Source organism: Lissotriton helveticus, chromosome 11 (assembly GCF_964261635.1).
Source record: "Lissotriton helveticus chromosome 11, aLisHel1.1, whole genome shotgun sequence".
Classification (NCBI taxonomy): Eukaryota; Metazoa; Chordata; class Amphibia; order Caudata; family Salamandridae; genus Lissotriton; species Lissotriton helveticus.
The window spans coordinates 1,021,860,348-1,021,882,513 of NC_136072.1; the positions used below are offsets into that span (position 1 = coordinate 1,021,860,348).

At 41.9% G+C, this 22,166-nt stretch overlaps 1 protein-coding gene across 1 annotated transcript in view; it reads right to left on the minus strand.

The window, feature by feature from the left end:
* RPH3A (rabphilin 3A) overlaps nt 1-22,166 on the minus strand; it is a 1,088,002-nt gene that overhangs the window by 783,906 nt on the left and 281,930 nt on the right. The gene's annotated exons all lie outside the window — the stretch shown is intronic.

Below are 22,166 nucleotides of genomic sequence, written 5' to 3' on the forward strand. Positions count from 1 at the left end.
AGGTGCGTATAATAAGAATATTACGGTAAGTGTATTTATTTAAAATTAGGTATAGAAAATTAAAATATAACACATTTAATTGAAAACATTTACATATAAAATAGGGAGGGTTGAAGGGTCGTCTTCACAACTCTTAAATGAGGAGTTTCACTATTCAGCCATTTTAGGAGTGATTCCTTTAAATTGCATTCCTATGCAACAATAAGGATGACAATTGTGCGAATGGATACATTACGGATATTTAATGCAATTAAATCACATTGAAATGTATATCAAGGTAGATATGGTGATATGTGTAGGTTTAAAACGACTGATTTAAATGAATTGTAAATGAAATATGTAATATTTAGACTCTTGGTCACTAATAGTTGTTAAATTACAGATAACTTAATAAAACATTGTATTTAATTACAAATAATTAATTAGCATGACTGTTTAGAGCCAGTAGAAAGACAATTAATGTAAGAGAACTTAAAAAATAAGGATGTAAGGGTCACATTAAAAGTGTTAATCAAATACATTTACATCAAAATCACATTTTGAAAAAGTCGCAATTAGACTTCAGGATAAATAATTTTCAAAAATAAACTAAATAGAAAAACCGAGGTAGTTGTAGGGTAAGGCGATGTAGGATTGTCAGGGTAGTGATAAAAACAATGAACAATATACCTGATCGGTGAAGTGGCTGGTCAGCGGAGTGGTAGGTTTGTATGGTTCAGTATGTAAGTAGTCCGATTCAGTCACTCAAGCTCATTGGCTTCCGCAGGAGAAGCTCCGAAATCCTCACTGTCTTTGGATTGCGACTGACGAGCAGACCATCCAGGATATTCATTTATGTCTGCCATTCCGACCGCCCCGGACCCTTGACATTAGGACCGCCGGTACCCCAGATTCGTGAATCTCAGGGTGGTGTGTCCTCTATGCTGAAGGCCCCCTGTAGATATCATTCACCATAGCTTGCCACTACTATTCCATGTGGGAGTCCCGTTTCTCTGAAGACTGACTCAAGGTTGCGAGTCTCTGATTCAGTTCCTTTGGAACTGGTATCAGCTCAGGTTCCCCAAGCGTCTATAGCCTCCTGTTCACCCTGTTTTACGCCCTGAAGAAGGTGTGACCCACCCCAGGGTCGTTCACCGAAACGCCCGTTGGCGCTGGTGTCCACTGACCACGACGTCTCCTGCGGAATTTACCTTGCATTTGTGCTAGTTCACCCTGAGGCTCCAAAGAAGACTCATAAAAATATGTACCAATAAGGCATCTGACACATATGTTACAAATGTGGATATCCGATTAAGAGTAATACCATAATGCTATCTTTTGTTCAATCAATGTAAAACACCTTCATGATCATTCGAGTAGATCACTGTATCTAATGCAGTGGACTGCCATTGAGCAATGTGCTGTGTGAATGAGTCAGTATGATTCTGTTGCGAGTATGTGTGGGGTAATTGAATGAGTGTTGCACCTGAGCACCACAGATTTATAAAATTATTTATGAGTATGGCACCGTATTTATTGTAGTATTTATTTCATATTTCTTAAACATATTGCTGATAATTTGATACACAGGAAAAATAAGGGTTTAATACATGTGAAATATATGCCCTATCAATGTTGTCCTATTTCCATTAGCCATTTGTGTCCTATGGTCTTACCCCTATGCACACTGTTTCTATGTCCCTTGGGGACGGGAGTATGTAGATCCCTTGTTTTGTATCCTTGACGAATAGCGTATTTTTATATCATTTGCAGGCAGTGGGTTTTGTTTCTTTTGACATTCGCCGTCGCACATGTTTTCCTCACATCACTATTGAGGTGCTGTAGGCCACCTCTCAACACCAATTTTCAGCGGCCTTTCAACGAATCAAAATTGTGATACAATACTTTTCAGCTCCTTCGCAGCAAAAACATAGCATAAGGCTGCGCTTCTACAGGCACATGCTGCAGCAGGCACACATGAGAAAAAAACTTTTTTACATGTTTAAAAATGTACTTGCTACATTAGCTCAGTCACCTGTAAGTAGTGCCTTGGAGGCTACAAGGCCCTAGAAGTTGAGAAAGCGAGGCATTCTTAATACGAAATTGCGGGACCCCACTTACTGAAATCAAAAGCTGTTTTACTACAATAGACTGAAGGAAAGATTCCATTTTGCCCAAATCTGCTTTAAGATTTAAATTAACTTTTTCATAAATTGAGTGAGAAGGTCCAGAAAAATGATCCGTGCAGCACTGAGAATTACCAAAACGCAATTCACTGTTGAACATAGATTTTTGGTTAATTAACATGCCACAAAGATGCTTTCTTTAAATAAGAGTTGTTCATCTCTGCCTGAGGTTTGGCCAGTCCCCAAACTAATTCTCTCAGGCTCTCCCTGCCGCAGTGGCAGTAATTAATTTTGTACAGTTCAGCTGAAAGGTGTGAAGAGTCTCCTAACAAAGAAGGAAGGACATTTCAGAGTAACTGGATTGACAACTCTCTTGCAGGAAGGCAGAGGGAGGGTAATTACAGGAATATCCACCAGGGCGGCTCCACCGTTTGAGTGGCGGAGCATCGCACCACTAACCAACATGCCAAAAAATAACCCCAGAGATGAAAATGAAATGGTAATGAAGTTAATTTGTTACCATTTTATTTTTTATCCTCCTGTCCAGAACATCAGGATGGGGCAGGATCTGCTGAATGACAGCAGCAGGGAGGAGGGTGGGCTGCCTGGGCACAGGGCACTTTAGTTCAAAGTGCACATGTCTCTTTGGCCGGCCGTCTTGCGACGGCCAGCCAGATATGTGCACTTTGACACCTCTCTAACCCAGCTGTCGTAAGACAGCTGGGTTAGACCAAGCCCAGGCATTTAGTGCCCTCGGGATGCCGAAGAGGACGCTTCCTCCAATCCTGGTGCTGCTTTCATGCTGGTTGACAACAGCGCCAGGCTTGGTTAGGGTTGTGTTGAGAGTCCCGTGCTGCCAAGACCCCATTGTCACTGTCCGGAGCGAAAGGGAACAGGGCTGGATTTATTTATTTTATTTATGCATTTTTATATAGCGCGGACTTTACCCGAAGGCGTCAGAGCGCTTCACAATAGGAATAATAATATAATAATAATAATCCACATTTGTAAAGCGCACAATCACCCGTAAGGGTCTCTAGGCGCTGGGGGCCGTCGGGAAGATTAAGCAAGCTATTGCCCAGAGTCACATGGTGCTGGGCTAACCTGCCGCCGGAGCCGGGGATCGAACCGTGATCCCCAGATTCCAGCATCAGTCGCCCTGGCCGCGGCGCCACACCTCTCCCCAGAACAGAAATTAAACATAATGAGAACCATTACACAAGAACAGATTACAAAAGCATACGTTACGTTACATAAGGTAATAGTGACAATTGTGAGCAAACAAAATACATGAGGTAGTAAAAATTGTGACCAACCAAAACTACATGAGGTAGTAAAAAGTGCATAAGAGGAAAAAGTGACAAGTGTGCAGTTACAAGAGAAAACAAAGTATAATTTGAGGTATAATACTGCAATAAGAGCTAGACACTCAGGCACAAGAACAAGCGTTACGTAGGCAAAGGTGGCACTTGTGCAAGTATCAAAGGTAAAAACATGTGAGAGGTAGCAAACCGTGTGTTACAAGGGCAAAGTGGTGTGTGCATGTTACAAAAGGGCACCAAACACAATTACATGGAAAATACTGCAAAAAGGCAGACACTCCAACCACAAGAACACACTGGGAAGGCACTTCCATGGTCTTGGAAAGTAGACATTTTCAGTAGTGGGAAGTCTTCCTCCAAATAACAAGAGGACGTGAATTACTTTTGGAGGTGTCTCTGGAGGAGGAGAACTTTGAGGTCCCTTTTGAAGGCCTGGGAGGAGGCGGTGGTCCGGAGCTGAGGCGGAAAGGAGTTCCAGATTCTCACTGCGTTGCCTGAAAAGGATTGGGCCATTGTTCTTTCCTTCTTGAAAGTGGGAGGTTCAAGCAGTAGATTCTCCGCATTGCGTGAAGGTCTAGAGCCTCCAGAGAGTTTCAGTTTATTCACCAGGTAGCGAGGAGAGGAGGAGTGCAAGGCTTTGTGGGTCTTAAGCGGTCTTGTATATAGCTCTAGCCGCGAAGGGAAGCCAGCGGAGGGTGGATAACATCGGAGTGATGTGATCGCTTCTTTAGGCCCCATAAATGAATCGAGCTGCTGAATGGAAAACAGACTTAAGTGGGGACAGGTGAGTTTGGGGAGGCCAGTAAGAAGAGAATTGCAGTAGTCTAGTCTGGAGAGGACCAGCGATCTGAGGCACTTGCGTGATTGTGGGGCTTTGAAATACTTTATTGGCACAACATGGCGGGCCAGTGCTTCGCAAGGGCCTCAGGAGCAGGGTGAGATCAGCCACTCCTATCCAGGCATGCAGTGCCTCATTTATGGCTGCCGTGCCACCCTGCCCTTGTGCTGTGGTGAGCTGCAGTACTGTTCTTAGTGCGAACAAAGCATATGCAAATCAGTATATATGGACGTACATGGTTAACATCCTCCTTGGTGCAGTCCAGTTTCTTACTCTCGGCTCTGCCTCCGGCACAGAGGGAGTTTCCCAGACAGACACTGGATCACAAGAGAGTAGCCGCAGTGCTGCCAGGGAGCTAATGTCAGAACAGTACTGCGATACCACAGGGGACGATGGACGGAGTGCTTGAGCAAATCAAACACTCGCTCCCAGTCAACTGATCTGGGTTTAATCCATCATCATTCTTTAGCTCACTCCACCACCCCAGTTCAGACATGGCCTTATGAAAATCAGTGTGGGGGTGAGTGTTTGATTTGCTCAAGCGCTCCGTCCATCATCCCCCTTTGGTATCGCTTTGTTCGAGTTGGCAGGATATGCTCAGACGTCGGTCCCTTGCTCAATCTGCCACTGGATTCAAGTTAGCCTGGCTGATGAGGGTTACGAGCCCGAAACCGGTCCCAGGATGCTTGTTTCCAGTCCAGGGAAGACCTGGCTTGGCAGTTCAGGCTGGACTGTTCCCATGGGGCACAGGGTCAACATTGATTTGCATATGGCTGGATTCAAACTGGAATGGCATGGTGAGCAAAAAAACGATGGATTTAGTTCCAGATCTCTGTACTGGGGTGAATGTATGACATTGTTCTGCATTCTGTCCATCAACTGTTCTTTTTGCATTGTTCCGCACAGGGGCATTCTGAGTTACAGGAAAAAGACGTAAGGTCTTATTTGGACCCTGGAGGATCACTTTGCTGTAAAGAGAGCTGCCATCAATACATGTTTGCTGTGTGGGCTCGATGTTTAAAACACCTGCTTGGCAGGAATTAAAAAAAAAAACTACCAAAGTAGAACCTTAAACAAATTGCCCTGGCACAAGGGGAGGTTTGTCCCTATGCGAGGGGGCCATTTTTCAATCCTTCTGTCTGACATGTCTTGAATAACTGACACGGGCAACGAAAAGGAGTGATGGTCGCCCTGCCCTCAACAGGGCCAGCTGACAATCACTGAGATCTGGCAGCCACTATATGGACAGTCTGTCAGGTCAAGGTTTACAAAAATGAACCCAGGGGAGGCTCCTAGGTTGTAAACCGGTTGTTCCACCCCCGACTCTAAACAGAGTGATAGAAGCATGAGTTTGGCAGGCAGGAGCAAAGCTGAGTGCTCAAACTGCGCCACACTCTAAATGAGTCCCAGTGTAGTAGAAAACGGGGGAAACGGTGGAAAAGTCATCCCTACACCATATTGACTCCACTGGTTAAAAATTTCCAGTTGGTCCCGTTTCGAACTTTTTGAGCCAAAACTGAAGGCATCAGCAGGAATTTAATTTCATCGTGTCTAGCTGTGTGGACTATTTGGTGGACAAAGTTTCCTACTTTGAACTTGACTTCTATTCTGAAGGTTATGTAAAGAGGTCAAAAGTGTTTTTGTTTTTTTGCAGAGTTTTATATAGCGAACCTGACCCGAATCCGAAATCAGAGCGCTTTACATAGCACCAGTTATGTTTACATGAGGACATGCATTCATTTTTGTTAGGCACGGGACAATTAAGTGATTAGTCCAGAATCACAGGATGTTTAAGCATCTTTACCAAGACTCGAACCCAGTTCCCCAGTTCCCAGATGGAGCACCTTAGCCGTTAGGCCAACTCCTCTCTAAATGGAGCAGCTCACTGAACTTAAATAACCTGCACTCCATCCGGTGCAGCCCAAAATGGTGCCAAGTTTTATATTGACGTTTTCTCGTTTCTTTGTGCTTTTATTTAAATGTCGAAAATTCATACCTTTGAATTCACGTAATTGATTTTCGTTGATTTGGACTCGTTTTACCTCTTATTTTGATACTGCTTAAATATGTTACTTCTATTTCTCTAAAAGCATTTTGCTTCCTGACATAACTACCGGAGATAAAACCAAGGAATTTTCATAGACACTGTATTTGTTGAGCATGGCACTGGGTTATCATCTTTGCAAGAGTTTATACGTGGCCATCCCTCATTAACAAACCAGTATCTGATACTCAGTATCTCTGGTCACGTTGTAGAATATTGTAGGATATGAGCCACATTTGGGGATAAATTGTGGAACGAACGGAAGCATGGAACGCAACTGAGAGAGTTAAATCGTCAGAATGCACTTTTCAAATGTTGGCCACAAAAAAGAATTAGGCTAGAGCTTTAGCTGAATTGTTGCTAAGATTTGAAAAAAGCTTGAGTGCATCCAAAAGTAAATTACAGCGACCTCTAGAAGAATACAATATCAGAATACAATAGAATACAATGTGGATTGAACGTTCAGAAGCAGAAGAGAATCTTTATTTTCAGTAAGCACCAGCGCTAAATAACATGTTGAATGAATTAATGAATGAGATAGTTTTATATATATTTACCAGTAGATGTCTTAGCGCTAAGGGTAGGACAACAAAACCAACTAGCTGAGCCAGTTGGAGCACAGCTACTCTGACTGCAGCTTATCCCGCGGCTTCAGTAAAAAGCCAAGTTTTAAACTGCTTCCCTAATTGCAACAGGGTAGGTTGGAGACGTAAAGTAAGAGGTAGTGAGTTCAATAGTTTTCCAGCAGAAATGGAAAATGCTCTTCCTCCCCATCTTGCTGTTTTTATTCTGGGGTTAGTGGCCGTTCATGAAGAGCTGGATCTGAAATTCATATTCGGAGTATAGAAGTAGAACCGTTCCTGAAAGTACATTGGACCGGCCTGGTAGAGGGCCTTATGGACCTGGCACATTCATTACCTTGAAAAAAATCATTTTTCTCACTGGTAGCCAGTGGAGACCATGCAGTGATTGGGATACTGGAGCAAACGTGGGTATTTTCAACAATAGTCTTGCCGCCACATTCTTAAAAGTCTGTCATTTTGTTTCCCACATGTGTATGAGTGCCCAAATACAGGGCATTACAGTAATCTAACTTCGAGAAGATAAGAGCCATCATCACTGTCTTTTGCAAATCACAGGGAATAAACAGGGGAAAAAATTAGGACCTTCAACACAAAGAAACCTGTAGAAGTGATTGAGTTTATTTATTCTGAGAAGCATACTTTTGTTTCAAAAAGACTCCCACGTTCCTCGCTTTCTGAACCGGCATTGGTAGTGTGCCTAACACCGTGGGTCGCCTAGACTCATTCCAGAAGGTAGTCGCCTCGGTTTTTTCAGAGTTTAATTTCTGACAGTTACCCAGCATCCAGCTTGCAACGTGAGACATGCAGCTGCAAAAGATCCTTGCCTGTTCTTTTACGTCGGATGAGATAGACACCACTATCTGAGTGTCATCGGCGTAAGAAAAGCCAGCTAAGCCATAGCTCCGAAAAAGGTTGATGAAAGGGATTGACATAAATGTTGAAAAGCGTGGGGCTAAGGGTGAACCCTTGGGGGACACCACAGAGGAGGGAGAATGGCGAGGAACCTGCATTCCCCATTTCCCAACACTGTTGTCTGTCACTTAGAAATGAACTCAGCAGGCCAGTGCAGAGTTTCCAAAACCCAGCGAATTGAGCCGTTCTATGAGGAGTGAATGGTGAACCGCATCAAAAGCGGCAGAGAGATCAAATAAAATCAATGCAGCTTTGCCACCCTTGTCAATTACCATTTTCAATTCCTCTGAGGCTGCTACCAAAGACGATTCAGTGCAGTGGTTTGCTCTGAAGCCATACTGTGAGGAGTTAAGCAGCTGGTTGGCGTCTAAAAAATGCTGGCATTTCCTCATTCATTGCCTTTTCTAATATTTTGGCAGGGAAAGGTAGGCGAGATATAGGCCTATGCTGTCCACCTTCTGTGGGTCCAAAGAGGGTTTTTTTCACCAGGGGAAGGATAGACGCCTTCTTCCATATCTTCTGAAACTGCCCTATAGTGAGTATTTAATTCAGTAATTCCATAAGAGGACCGGCGACTGAACTAGCTACTTGATTGAGATACTGAGGGCGGCAAGGATCCAACAGATTTTGTAGAATTGATGAAACCCTAAATATTCTCCCCTTTCACCAAGGAAAAAATAGTCAAATTGCGGAGAGTCTAGAGGGCTGAAAACTTGCTGAGTCCAGTTCCTCAGCGTGGATTAAAGCATCTCCTTTGTGCAGCATGTTTTGAGAGGGCAAACAAATTTGAAAGATGGAATTGACTTTGGAATGAAATAAGTCAGCCAGCTTATTGCAGAAAGATTCGTCAGGACTAAAGATACTACTATTGCTCCATTTTTAACAGAGATGTGGCTGTTTTAAAAAGCTCCCTGGTTGTGTTTTTTGCTGAGCTTATTTTTTCAGAAATTCGTTTTGTTTTAACGGCTTTGATTAGGGCCTTATGCTTTGCAAGTAATTCTTTATATTTGACCTTTTCGTCCGGACAATATTCCTTCCTCCACTTGCGCTCTTGATACCTGCATTTCACCTGAAATGCTTTTAATTCTTGTGAAAACCATGGGGCTGATAGAGTTTTCCAGTAACTTTTAAATATTTTTTCCGGCACCAATCTGAGGGCTGATGAATTTAGCCAGTGAGTGTAGTTGATTGCTACGTTATTCACGTTGCTATCTGGAACAGGCAAAGAATTAGAGAGGATGTCCTTCAGTTCCTCGACATAAACATGTTTCCAGGACCAGTATTTGATGGTTCTGGGTTTAATATTACCAGTGTCTTTGTTTGGGGGGCCTTCATTGAAAAGAAAATGGCCTTGTGATCTGACCATGCTACTGGCAGGACCTTCTCTACTTTTAGTTCCTGATTATTTGTAAATATTTTATCAAAGAGCGTGGTTGGCAAGATGGGTGGGTTGTCTTATTAACTGATTAAAGTCGAAACTCCTAAGAGTGTCGAATAAATGATCCGTTTCCGTGTTATTTAAAAGCTCCAGGTGGAAAGTGAAATCACCCACTATCGTAAAGGTGGGGTAATTTACACAGGATTCCATGAAGTCCTGATTTTTTTGCATAAAATTGGCCCTCGGGCCAAGTGGTCGATAGATTAATAGTCCCTGAAAGGTAAATGTGTTATTTAATTTCAAACTAAAGCCTTGTGCTTCACAGTCCAGATTGAAAGAGGGCTGAAAGTTGGCATTAATTGAGCTGTGGTACACACTCGCAACTCCCCCGCTTTTCTTGTATGTTCTGTTTAGTCGTTCAATATTGTAGCCCCTTGGAATGGTGATGTCAATATCAGGGTCAGAAAAATTATCTGCCCAGGTCTCTGTGAGAACAATAATATCTGGATTTCATGTGATCATGAGATCTGCAAATTCATATTTATTTTTAATAAGGGACCTTGATTTAAGTAACATACAAGAAAACACCCTCCCTGAAACTTGCCTCTCTGTTGTCCTTACAGGGGCCTCTGGAAGAGTAGCATGGCCTTGCTGATCCTTACACTTTTCCTTAAGATCAAACTTGACATCTATGACAATTTATATTGGGGGACAAATTATGGGGCTGACAAAGAATCAAATTACCAACATTCTGTATTGCCTGAAGCTCTTCTCTCGTATCTCTTGCCAATTGAGCAGGGGTCCTGGCACAGACGGGTGAAGACAAGCTTGCCTTTGGTGCACCCACAGAGCCCGTACGCTGTAGGCCCAGTCTTCGATCTAAATGTATCCCCTAGTACAGGAGAAAAGCTGGACTGCTAACTTCTAAGATGGCGGCCAGCTGAGAATGGAAATGGGACTCCTCACCTTTGGCTCTCTCCGCTCAAACGGAACAAATAGCCGCAGCAGATCAGAAAGTCAAGGGGAGGTTGGCAGGTAAGTTCCCTTTATAAAAAGTATGTGAAACCCCTATTTAAAAAAAAAGTTAATGTCAGGAGTTTTTGTTAAAACAATAATCTGCTAATAAATACTCTGGCAGCCAGCATTCGACGTGCTGACAGGGTGAGAAGTCTTACGTGAGGTAATAGTGAAAGATTAGAAAAGCAGCTCCTTACTGTGTCGGATGCAGCTGAGATAGTTGGATTAATGACAGAGTGCTCTCTGAGGATTAAAAAGATACCAAGAGTGAGCCATTCCCCCTTTCTGAAATGTAATGAGAAATAAAACATAGAATTTCTGCCAGGTAGGAACTATGAAATGGCATAAAAAATACATAGCTGCAAAAGATAACTAGAAGGCCCTTTAAAGCACAGAGACATTCCAAAAAGGCATGGCAAAAATTGTACCAAAACAAGTGTACAACATCTACACCCTCCCTGCACATTAGAGATATAAACGCTTCATGTAATATGTAGAAATACTAGCAACTATTTACAGAAATACTTTTTTTCATGTGAAGAATTAAGTGATTTGCCCAAAATCACTGGATGTTTGAGCCTCCTGCCAGACTCGAACCTGGTTCCTCAGCTTCACGGTCGGCCACTCTAGTAATGTAATGGTAACTTGTAATGGGTAGGTGTGCAGACAGAGCATCAGTGTTGTTAGTCGTTCAACTAGGTGTAAAATGGTGACCTAGCTTAAGAGTCAATCAATCAATCAATCAGTGTTTTTGTAGAGCGCACTACTCACCAGTTATTGTCTCAAGGGACTGGGGGGGGGGGGTTTGTGCAACTCTGTTGGGGGTTATTCGAAGAGCCAGGTATTGAGGTTCTTCCTGAATTGGTGCAGCGCCAGGCTTCGCAGGAGGTGGAGGGGGAGCTTGCTTCATGTCTTGCCTACAAGGTAGGAGAAGGACCTTCCACCCGCTCTGTTCCTGTAGAAACGTGGGACGGTGGCTAGGGAGACGTTGGCTGAACGGAGGTTTCTTGTGGGAGCATGGAAGGAGAGATAGTTGTTGAGGTACTGAGGTCTGATGTTGTGGAGTGCCTTGTATGTGCATGTGAGTAGTTTGAAAGTTGTTCTTCTTTCGACGAGAAGCCAGTGGAGGTCGAGGAGGTATTGGGTGATGTGGTTGTGTATTGGGATATCGAGGATGTCTGGCTGCGGCGTTCTGGACGGTCTGGAATTTGTAGAGGAATTTGTTGTTGATTTCAGCATAGAGGGCATTGCCCTAGTCAAGTCTGCTGGTGATGAGGGTGTGAGTGACCATTGTCCTGGAGTCAGAGGGTATCCACATGAATGTTTTGTGTAGTATATGGAGGGTTTTGAAGCATGAGGAGCAGACTGTGTTGATCTGGCGATTCATAGTGAGCGATGAGTCCAGTATGATGCCGAGATTAAATGCGTGGTCTGTCGGGGTGGGTAGATTTCAGAGGGTGGGGGCCACCAGGTGTCGTCCCATGTGGAGGAGATGGAGCAGAGGATGATGACTTCAGTTTTTTCTGAGTTGAGTTTCAGGCAGCTGTTCATCATGCAGGTTGCAACAGCTTTTATCCCCTCTTGGAAGTTGTGCTCGGTGATGTTGGGTTCTTTGGTGAGGGAGAGGATGAGTTGGGCATCATCGGCGTAGGAGACGATGTTGAGCCCGTGGTTTCCAGAGATGGTTGTGAGGGGGGCCATGTAGTCATTGAAGCGCTTAGGGCTCAAGGAAGATCCTTGGGGTTTTCCGCATCTGGTCTCTGCTGGTTACGAGAGGAAAGGCAGGAGCCTTATTCTCGGTGTTCTGCTGGTGAGGAATGAGCTTATCCAGTCTAGGGCCTTTCCTTGGATGCCAGTGTTGTGGAGTCTGGTGGCTAGTGTGTAGTGGGAGACAGTGTCGAAGGCTGCGGATAGGTCCAGGAGGATGAGGGGTGCAGGATTGGCCTTGGTCGAGAGGAGCAAGGATGTCGTCTTTGGCAGTGAGGAGGACGGTCTCAGTGCCTTGGTTGCTGCGGAATCTTGATTGGGAGGTGTCTAGGATGTTGTTGGTTCAGATGAAGTGTGGGGGAGGGGGTTGGGGTGATGTAGAGGTGAAAGAAGGCGCTAAGTCTGTTGTAGAGGTCTTGTGAGGGGGGTTTGGCAAATTCTTTTATGATGGCAAAGAGTTCCTTGGAGTTGTGGGCCTTGGAGAGGATTCTGTCTTGGAAGAAATTCTTCTTTGTGTCTTTGATGAGTTGGTGGTGTGCTGTGGTGGCTGTTTTGTAGGCGGTGCGTGCCTCTGGAGATTTGCTGTTTCTCCACATTTTTTCCAGTCGTTGGCAGGAGCACTTGGATTCTTGGAGAGTCATGGCTAACCAGTTTGTTTTCTTGTGTCATCTTGTGGTCTTCTGGAGGGGTGCGAGTGTGTTGCTACAGTGGTGATCCATCGGTGGAGGTTGCTTGCTGCAGTGTTGGCGTTTGTCGTGGTAAGGGTGGAGTGCAGGTGAGGGCGGAGGTGAGGTGTTCTGTGAAGGCTTTATTCCAGATTCTGTGAGCCGGTGCTGTGTGCGTGCTTGAGAGCGGTGGGTTTTCTAAAAGAGAAATGGATGTAGTGATGGTCCATCCAGAGCTGTTCTGTGGTGTGGCTGAAGAGGATGTTGTTTCCTCTTCTAATGTCTTAAGTTTTTCTTAGCAGTGGGGAAGTTTTACGGGCCGGGATGAATATTGGGGGAAGTGGCTCATCTCCTTGAAGATTTAGCGAGACTGTGTGTATTTGGACACATACTGGGAGGAGGGGGGCTGGTGGTACAAGACAACTCATCCCCCTGAGATATTTGAAGAGGACAATAAGCCCAAGTCTATTTTGTTATCGGAAAATATTAAAACAGAGTTTGTTTCAAGTCTCAAATTACAAATCACTCCTAGAGTGCGGATAATGAACTCAGTCTTGAAAAAGAGCTGAAGGTCCTAATCTCAGAGGCCATCTTCATTAGGTAAAATAGTTTTGAACATTCAATGGCCAATTTAATAAACTAAACGCTCTCCGATTCCACGTTTTATTCGAAGTTACTATAGATGCAGGCATTGGGCAGACTGTAATACAACCGGTCAAAGATGGGAAAGTAGTAAACAACCAAGGAAGGGGAACGACAGAGTACTCCAACTGAGAGCGTGAAACACAACACATTTCGGTAGCAGTGGTTACAAAATAATTACATTTACACATAACTAAGTAGTAATGGTTTTGTAAAGTGCCACAATTTCAGTAATTGAACCCAAGTACATTAGGTGCTTCTAACAGTGTCCTATACCCTGCACACAATAGGATGTAAAATATATTGAAACCCCAAGTAAATGTAAATGTAGTATACTTGTAAAGCGCACAGCTGCCCCAGCAACGGGGCGTCCCGGCGCTGTATAACTCTGGGGAACCCGTCCTGGCTTTCCCTGTGAGATGGTCCCTTGCTGGGAGTCCCCAAGGTGGAGTCAGGCATCCCCGGAATTGGTGGGGCCGTTATGGAGATTAGGCAAGCTAATGCCCAGAGTTGCCGAGTGGAACCCCTGATTAGAGTAAGCACCGAAGCGAGAATTATCGAGTCCGCTGACCAAGGTCCACGACCCTGCCGCGTCGGGAATTGAACCCTGGTCCCGGGCTGACTTCTGCTCTCAGACCTGCCGCCTCTAACCAGTGAGCCACACTACTCCACACAATCAAAACATAAATCCACTGACTCTGTAGCACTATTAATCAATAAATATAATCTATTGTATCAAGAAAGTAATAACAAGTGTTGTTTGTTCTCGTCAGCTTTTTTAGTCAATACTTCCAGTACTTAAACAAGTCATAGTTAGGACAACATGTACACAAACATCCAGTAGCCGACATGTGTTTTGTCTGATTTAATCTTTTTCAAGGCTACAATGGCCACAAAATAAAAATTCAAGTGTGGTTCCTTATCGTATATATTTCTTAATGTAACAAAAGTTGGTTTATGTCAGCTTAACATCTTGATATAAGTCATGCTTTTTGAAAAGGGGACACCAAAACTTTTGGAACCATAAGAGGAAGAGTAAAGTAACCGCCACAATAGTAAGAGCCTGGTTGCTCAGTTAATCTATTTATCGTACAAAATAAATACATTCCAAATTTACACTCCCAATGGTTAATTATGAGCATAATAACTATACGCAGAGATGTGAAAAGCAACCCAAACCTGATGTGAGTACTAGAGAAAAGAAGAGTATCAGTCCAGTATTGTCCCCTGATAGTCAATATTTAAAAGTTGTGGAGAATAGATCGAAAAACAGGAGGAAACAATGGCTAAATGCTAGCACCTTAACAGAGTACCTTCATATATCTTGTATCTTCCTAGACATATGTAGAAAAAAGTATAATGGAATAGAGACCAAAAGATGCCGGTTCTAAATAGTATTCACATGTCATGTATCAATTACATGTAGGATACTGTAAAGAAAATAAGCGCTCTGTGTAAGCTTAGCAAATAATCTATTACAACTTCCATAGTTCCATACAAGGAGTAAGTCAGATTTGCCAAATCGGCGAAGTAATTAATTAAAAGGATTAAAGTACACTTTTCCATAAAGCATAATTCTAGCCATGATAAACTATAAAACAAATAGAAAGAAACTTTAAATAAATAGATTCCACTCGGTATTGTGGGAAAAATAGTTATAGGTCACGGGCATTTGTTTGGAGACCATCAATACTAACCTCATGTGCATTTACTGACTCCCACAATACATCACCGTCATGGCGGCAGAATGTGTGAATGCTAAGTAAGATATTGTGGTCTTTGCAAAGGGATAAAGGATGACTCAGCATCAGGTTCTGTTTAACCAAACCAATAAGTCTGTAATTTTCTAATGGTGGAATGCCTCACATATTCATGTTTAGATAGATAAGATATCAAATGGAGATTTAAGTATTCCAGGAATATTACATATAATGCAGATACCAATAATATAAAATATTTCTTAATAGTAATTTTTTAAAAGTGTAGATAATCCAGAGAGCGGCAGTCTCAATGGAAAGTTATGCATTATAGAATCCACCCAAAAGAATACATGCAGAGATTTAAAAAAAAGTTAAAGACCTGAAAACACAGACGAGGTTACAATTTGTTAAACTTAAATAATTTGTCATTGATATTAAACAAAGAATTCTCGTATTTTACAGTGGTAATGAGATCTGCTACATTTGCCATGTGTCAGAAAACTAATTGTTTACAAAAATATTACATTCAACCATATCCAGCCTGGAAAAGCTATTTGTTATTGCATCTTCTGTTTGAGTGCCATAGATCTTTTTAATAGTATTCTGTGGATTTTTGGAAAGGTGTAAATGCATGGAGCCTCAGGAAATGAGTTGAACATGTATTTGAATTCCAGGACAGTAATAAGATATTAGTCTGTCATAGGGGTATGATTCAATTCTTATAAGCCTGACTATTAGAAAGCTATCAATCAAGAATGGTTTGAAATGCGAGCGGCCTTTAGGGATCAAAAAAGTTGAATCAGACATCCTTGACTTCAAAAATCAAAGTGAGACTGCTGACAAAACAAATATTTCAATTATTAATCTATTGGACTATGCATTGAACCAAAACCAAATAAATGTATTATGCATAGGTCTTTTTTTCCCCATTGCAATTGTCAGTTTTACTCAAATGAGCATAGATCTGAATCAGTCTGTTCGCAAGACTAACCCAAACAAATACTTCAGCGGGGAAACCTATGGACAGAGGGCTTATATGCATTCCCTCAAAATGTAATAAATTGATTAGGGATTTAAAAGACTTGCAATTACTGTTGTCGCTGGATTACACGGAGCTAACCACACTATTGATACCTCAATCCTTTTGTTAATTCTGTTGGATATTACACCAAACCGTAACATGGATGTTGGCTTAAGACCTAAATCCACTTTTGTCAAACCCTTACCGCCAAATACTATAGACACTTTTTATAAAATGGTAACTCAAGAACTTCGTAAATTAGAAGATAATATTTTATCAAAATCAAGATATACACAAGAAAACCTGTCATTGGAGGAACAGAAAGCACTAAAATGTCTTACACAGGAACTTTTGCTATTAAAGTTGTGAACATAGAGGGGAAATAGTAGTGATGAACAAATGTGATTACATATGAGAAATTAATCAATAGCTTACACAAAAATTAGATCATAATCCTATGACAAAATCACTCAATTGATTTAGCATTTACATCCTTCCACAAATACACAGAATGCTGTTAAAAAGTTCTTTGGCACTTGAATATAAGATGTAATAACACATAGCTTGTCGAGGCTAGATTTAGCTCGATTCATTCTTTTTGTAAATAAAGTTTTCTGACATTTAACAAATGTAGCAGATGACATGATCATCATAACATATGTGACTTGTTTGTTTAATATAAATGACAACCTCTTATGCTTAACAAATTATACCCATTGTACTACTGGATACTGCCGCCGTTTTTCATATCTTTAACATTTCTTTAATCTCTGCATGTACACTTTTGAGCGGATTCTCTCACATATATTTCTTATGAGACTGTCACACTCTGTAAAAACGACACTTTTAAAAAACTACTATTATTAATGATTTTTTATTATTGGTATTTTGCCATACATATAATATTCCTGAAATAGTTACATTTTTACACAATATCTTACTCATTTAGACATGAATAAGTGAGTCATTCCACCATTACAAAATGGTGGACTTATTGGCATGGTGAAACAGAATTGGATGCTGACTCGTCTATCATCTTTTCCGAAAGACCATGATATATTAGCCTTCGCACAGCCTGCCCGCATGACGGCAATACACTGTGGGAGCCGGTTCATGCACACAAGGTGATTACTGATGTCTCCAAAAAAATACCCATGGCCTGTTGCTATTCTTTTCCACATTATAGAGTGGAATCTATTTATTTTAAGTTCCTTATTATTTGTCTCACTGCTTGTCATGGCTAGGAATACGTTATTTTTGAAAAGTGTACTTCACTCCTTTTAAGGAATTACTTTACTGAAGTGGCAACGCTCCCTTTACTCCTCATATGGAACTACGGAATCCATTATAGATCATTTGACAAGCTTACAAAACAAGCTTATTATAACTACCAGGTCCTACGTGATCGGTAATTGGTATGTTTGGCAGGAGTTGACCAGCTTTAATTGATATCCCTTATGTGAATTCTACTTAGCACTAACTCCTTTTGTTTCCTGTTACAGATCAGGTATTTGATTACAATATAATTTTTTACATTTGTCCTGGAAGATAGGATATATGAGGGTATTCTCTTAATGTGCTAGCATGTAGCTATTGCTTCCTTCTGTTTTTCAATCTAATTTCCACAGATTTCACATTTTATCATGGGACAACACTGGATCGATACTCTTCTTATCTTTAGCACACTCATCCACTTTAGGTTGATGTTTATATCTGTAAGAAATTGGGTTACTGGTTAACTTAGCGAAACCCTTCTCAAGCAGCAACTGCAATTCTTCTCAGGGCGGAGTCACGAGCAACCTCTAAATTAACCTGTGCTCAACCCTCTGGGAGCTTGTCACAGAGCAGGCAGACTTAACTCGGAGGCAACACATAAAGTATTTGTGCAACACCACAAACAGTTACACAGTATAAAACAAACTACAAAAGGTTCTCACACAAATTTAGAAAAACAGGGAATTTTTAAATATATAAAACAAGACCAACATTAAAAAAAAATCCAATCAGTAGAACCATTGATATGCATTTAAAGATTTCAGTAAAAGTACAGCCAAAAACTGCAAAGAACCAACTGTGGCTATTTGGTCGTGCTGGACCAGGATAAAGTCACAACTTCAGGCTAAGCACGATAGAGTGTGGGCTGGCTACAGGGACCAAGTTAGGCCCGCTGTACACAGAGCTTTAAATCCTAGTTTGTGGATCGTTGGAAGGATCCACTTCGGAGATGCTTCGCGAAGCCAACACAATGTGTTGGTTCCAAGATTTGGCAAGGCTACGGTGTGAGGTCTTGCATAGCCATCGAGTATCCCATTGATGTGGGCTAGCGATGTGTAGTAGGGCATTGAGGATGCGTCATGCCGTCAGTGCAATGCATCAGCCCGAGGAGCTACGTGGTTGCAATGGGGAGCTCAGTGTCGAGGTTGCCCTATACAAGTGATTAGAGGCCCTGCTCAGAGGCAACGAGATGCAATGCGGGTCTTAATAACAGTGCCAATCCATGCAGCAGAGGCGAAGCATTGGTCCTGCTCGTAGTTGTACCACACAGCAGAGGAGATGAGTCAGTTCTGTTGGATTCACAGACATTGACAAGCTCCTTAGGCCCATGTCCAACGGTCCAGGACAGGAGGGGCACCACTTGTCAGGGTAGGCTCACAGATGGCATAGTCCAGATGAAGGGTTGTGAAAAGCCTTTTGTTTCCCTGAAGCTACAGATCAGGAGGCCAGCCAAATAGCCCTTGGAGTCACTCTAGGTTTCCGGGTTCAAGAGATGCAGATAAAGTCCTTCTCACCTAGGCAGCAAAGCAGGGCAATTGTCCTTCAGAGCAGAAGTCCAGCAGAGAGGCAGTCCTTTCAGTAGTACAGCAGTCCTTCTTCCTGTCAAAGTATCCACAGGGCCGGAAGAGTACTTTAGAGTTGGTTTCTGAGGGCCTGTATTTATACTCTGTTGTGCCTTTGATGAGGGGTAGACACTTCCAGAGACTTTCTGTTGAAGTCCTCCAGCATCCTGACTTCCCTGTCCTGGCTCCAGACTGACTACAGGGGATATGCAGCCCTTTGTGTGGAGGCGGGACACAGCTTATTCAAGTGTAAGTAGGGCTGTGCTCCGCTCCGCCCTCCCATTCTTCCAGTGATGGCCCACCCAGGCACACCTAAGCTCTCTATTGTGTGAGGCTTTCCAAGAGGAATACACAAATCCCAACTGTCAGCTACGCCCTGTCATGTGAACCAGGGATAAGCTACAAGTATTAAATGGCTAAGGAAGGAAAATTCCAACTTTCTAAAAGTCTACAAACATGTGAAGGGTTGGGCCTGTTTACTGTCAGCATAGCTATACCACTGAAAACTAGCCAATATACATATGACAATACTGACTTTACTTTCACAAGATCATCATTTACCTTCGTGATCATGCAAATGAATTACTGTGATCACAATTTATTTTCATCATAGTCAACACAACACTTAATGTTTTTAAAAAATAGTTATAAAAAGTGGAACAAACAAACAAAACATACATTACATCAACATTTTTTGATGAGGCTATCCCACATTACATTCAACATAGCATGAGAATATCGCATGAAATTCACATATAACATCAATAAATTGTTTCAATTGTGTATCAACAATGACAATTATGTCCCAGTTCTGAAATTATATGCCCTAAGGGAGCTTATATCACTTCATCATTACTAAAAGCCCCTGCCTGTGGGGCCATACCCAGAGGGTGTAAAAACAGTCTGTGTTTGGATTGGCTACAAACAGAGATGTGTCTTTTGTACCATACAACCCAAACATTATCTGTGTGTCAGTAATGTCTTTAAAGTGTACTCCCTGGCTCTTAACACTGTCAAAGCTTTTTGAACATTACATGAATTTTGGGGTTCTCCTAAGGACCCAGAACCGCTGGGCAATTCACTTCAGGCTTGTGATATCCAATGAATCCATTATAAAATGCGTGTATGAGCTCTGGATTAATTGAATTCATCAAGCAGCTGGCACTTTGTTAAATGTATTCTGCGTCAGATCAGTCTCTGTACTTTCAAGAGATTAATGTGTCCTGTTCAATAAAAGATGGTTATTTGCCTGGTAGGCTCAGTTTAATTGTGAATGCCGTAATTCAATTGTGTGATCCCGGAGGTAAATGCTGATCTTGTGAAAGTACTGGCATCTGTATATTGGAGAACGTTCCAAAACCTGGTATTTCTAAATTGTAATTTAAAACCCGACTTAAGTTATGATTTTTTTATTACAATTCCAAAGACATCAAACATGAACTGGTTACCTGCTCCCATTTGGAAACTGCAGGTTATTAAATGTAATAAGATAACTCCAATGATATCCTATGCCAGAGGTAGGCCTTGCAGCAGTGAAAAATAACAAAGAGTTTTTCTCTACCAGGAAATGTAAAACTTAAAATTACATGTCCAAATTTTAAAACTGACTGCTCTCAGCCCTCTGGGCTTTACAAGGCATGGTGTATGTGTATTAAAAAGGAATATTAAATCCTGGCAGAAGGTTAATTTTGCAAATCAAAATGGCAGTTTAAAAATGCATGTACAGGTTACATACGTGGATGGCACAGTAGTGTGCTGCAGGGCCACTTGTTGCATTTAACTTACAGGCCCTGGTAACATACAGTACCACTTTACTAGGGATGTATAAGTAAATTGAATATGTCAATTGGAGATGTCAATGTTACATGTTGTAAGGATTGAGCACATGCACTTTAGCTTTGGTTAGCAGTGGTAAAGTATGCAGAGTCCTAAGTTAAGGTCAGCAAAAAATTGAGAAGGAAGGCAGAAATTCTGGGGGGCTAGACCATCCTAAGGCTGACAGATTTAACAACATCAAATTGTGTATACTTAGTACAAACATATGTAACCAATTGGTGTGTGTTTCAGGAAAAAACTTTTCTCTTTGGGCTAAATGAATCGACTGAGCATCTGGGTTTTTACTATTGTGACCGCTACTTTACTCTTCCACTTATGGGAGGACATTTTTTGATGTCCCCTTTAAAAAAATTGTGACTTCGAACAAGACACTAAGGGCTGATGCTGCTATGAGCACACTTTTGTAAAAATGAACATATATATATATATATATATATATATATATACACACACACACAATAATGCACAGTACTTGCTTTTTATTTTGTGACGATAGCCTTGAAGAAGTCTAAATCAGATGAAACATGTATCCGCCTCCATATGTTTGTGTACATATTGACCTCAATATGACTTGTTCAGGTACAGGAAATATTGGCAATAAAAGCAGACAGTATAGGGAAAACAAGGGTAGCCCGTAAAGTGAACCTGGGGTTGTAGTGTATGTAAAAATAACAATGGTTCAAGGGTGGCCTGAGTAGGCCCAAGAACAAAAAAAAGTTCCTTTGCCTAGAGACTAAATCAATTTGGGAGCAGAGCATGTAGGGCAACATGTGTAGTTTTAATCATTGTATTTTTTTGCAAGTTGGTATTACAGAAGTATGTTCAGGTGCTCACATAAGTGATAAGGTGCGTAACGTGACTGAGTGAAAGTGAAAATAAATGAAATATCAAATAGACAACAAAGGGAAATCAACAGAAATATATACAATGGGGGGATTTTCATTGGGGGGGTTGACGATGTTTCGATCTTTATTGAGTCAAGATCATCATCAGGACAGGGTGAGCAGTCTGAAACTGGAGCAAAAATAAGCTTATATTAGCACTGTACCCTACTGGGTATTTGATTAATAGAGTGACTGTGTGCTCCCAGTGTCATGAAAATAACAGTTGGCATGCATACTGTTTATTATTGAATATTAAATAATTCTGGGTTGCGGGGAAACAGGGGTTGCAGCTGGGGCATGCAGGAGCACTTGGGGTGGTAATTACTTATGGGGTAAACATTGCACTAGGTGCCGCGTTGTGTACCGGCACTTACTATTTTAGGGAACCAGATAAATTGAGAAGGGTAGTGTTGGGTACACTTTCAGTTGGCTTCAGGGGGTTCAGTTTCTCGGTGGCCTGGTTATTGCATCAGTCGAAGTGGGAGAAGATCTAAAGTTAGGCAGAAGGCAAGACATCAAACCCACTTGGCCATAACTATAAAAAACTAATCTGGGTGTTGATGAAAGGAAATAGCTTCTTACTGGCAGGCTAATTAGAGATGGGGATCCTCCACATCTTTGGAATCGTTCCGGGTGCTCGTTAAAAATTAGTCTAGGAGAAAGCAATTTATCAA